Source organism: Halichoerus grypus, chromosome 1, assembly GCF_964656455.1.
Source record: "Halichoerus grypus chromosome 1, mHalGry1.hap1.1, whole genome shotgun sequence".
Lineage (NCBI taxonomy): Eukaryota > Metazoa > Chordata > Mammalia > Carnivora > Phocidae > Halichoerus > Halichoerus grypus.
This window is the reverse complement of record NC_135712.1, coordinates 50,457,943-50,459,871: the sequence shown is the minus strand read 5'-3', so window position 1 is coordinate 50,459,871 and position 1,929 is coordinate 50,457,943. Positions and strand designations below refer to the sequence as shown.

Sequence of the window (1,929 nt, the reverse complement as noted above, 5' to 3'; positions counted from 1 at the left end):
CGTCTCCCTCTCCTACTCCCCCTGCTTCCTGCTTGTGTTCCCTCTCTTGCTGTCTCTCTCTCTGTCAAATAAATAAATAAAATCTTTTAAAAAATTAAATAAATAAATAAATAAAAATTTGTTAAAAAGGAGGAATCTAAAGAAATTTTTGGATTCATTTAGTAACTAAAAAGATGATGCATGTGCTTGGTGTACATATATTTATTATTTGCTTATGAACAAAGACTATTTTCTATGAATCATTAAGAGGATGCTAAACAAATGGATTCAAGTCATATGATTACCGAAATGGAAGTCTGAGTAGCTGAAGTTTACAAGGACTACCATAAGAATGGGGAATATTAATAGGAGCCTGAATGCCTAGAGATATTTAGAACATTGACCAAAGATATTCTAAAAATCTTTGAATTAGGGGTACCTGAGTGGCTCAGTCATTAAGCATCTGCCTTCAGCTCAGGTCATGATCCCAGGATCCTGGGATCAAACCCCACATCTGGCTCCCTCCTTGGCAGGAAGCCTGCTTCTCCCTCTCCCACTCCCCTTGCTTGTGGTCCTTCTCTCACTGTGTCTTTCTCTGTAAAATAAATAAATAAAATATTTTAAAAAAATCTTTGAATTAGCCTATATTCTTCCTTAGTACTTGGTAAGCTCCATCTGCATCTTATATTGCATACTAAATACAAAGTTTCTATCATAGGATTAGATTTCTGGGAAAGTCAGTCATTTAAAATATTGCCATAAATGAAAAAATAAGCAAAAGAAACCTCTTAGGAGTCATGAAAATGAAATGTACAAGCACTGCTATTTTGAACCGTAGGAGACCTTTCCAACCAGGATTCAGCAGAATGGCTCCTGCAAAGAAGGGTGGCGAGAAGAAGAAGGGCCATTCCGCCATCAACGAAGTAGTGACCAGAGAATACACCATCAACATTCACAAGCACATCCATGGAATGGGTTTCAAGAAGTGTGCCTCTTGGGCCCTCAAAGAGACCCGGAAATTTGCCATGAAGGAGATGAGAACTCAGATGTGCACATTGACACCAGGCTCAACAAAACTGTCTGGGCCAAAGGAATAAGGAATGTTCCATATTGTATCCATGTGTGGTTGTCCAGAAAACATAATGAGGATGAAGATCACCAAACAAGCTCTACACGTTGGTTACCTATGTACCTGTCACCCCTTTCAAAAATCTACAGACAGTTAATGTGGATGATAACTATTTGCTGATTGTCAAATAAAGGTATAAAACAAACAAACAAACAAAATAAACCATAGGAGAAACTTATAAATCAACTGCTACTAATTATAAACTTGTGTGTATATATTTAAAGCCAACAAATCGAAAGGATGTTCAACTGAGGTGAAGAAATCAAATTGAGGTCAGAAAAAATAAACAAACACACTTTGCTATCAGAAGACATTTATAATTAGTATAAAAAGAACTATTACCCAACAAAAGCATCTGAAGGTATCAAGTAGAAAGGACTCAAGAATATTCATTATGCTATGTTTAAGCATAAGTAATGAGGAGGTATATATATTTTAATATAAGATAGTATTATTTTGTTTTGTTGTTGTCTATCATCTGTCTCTTTAAGAGGCTTTTGGCTATAAGTAACAGAACAGGAGAGGGGTCTCAGAGCACAGTACATAAGAGCTCCAATTTCCCAATCTGGCTGTTGGCCATTCTTGAGGCTCTTCTTCCTACACTGGCTTGATATTATAGGTAGAACATTATAGAAAAAGCAATGATAGGGCACCTAGGTGGCTCAGTCAGTTAAGCGTCTGCCTTGGGCTCAGATCATAATCTCAGGGTCTTGGGATCCAGCCCTGCATCCCGGTCCCTGCTCGGCAGAGAATCTGCTTGTCCCTCTGCCCCTCCCCTCACTCATGCTTGCTCATTCTCTCTGTCTCAAAAAAATTAATAA

General features: G+C 37.8%; 1 pseudogene; it reads left to right on the top strand.

Moving 5' to 3' along the window:
* The first annotated feature begins 845 nt into the window (after positions 1 to 845).
* Positions 846 to 1,239, top strand: LOC118528446 (large ribosomal subunit protein eL31 pseudogene; annotated as a pseudogene).
* The last annotated feature ends 690 nt before the right edge of the window (positions 1,240 to 1,929 follow it).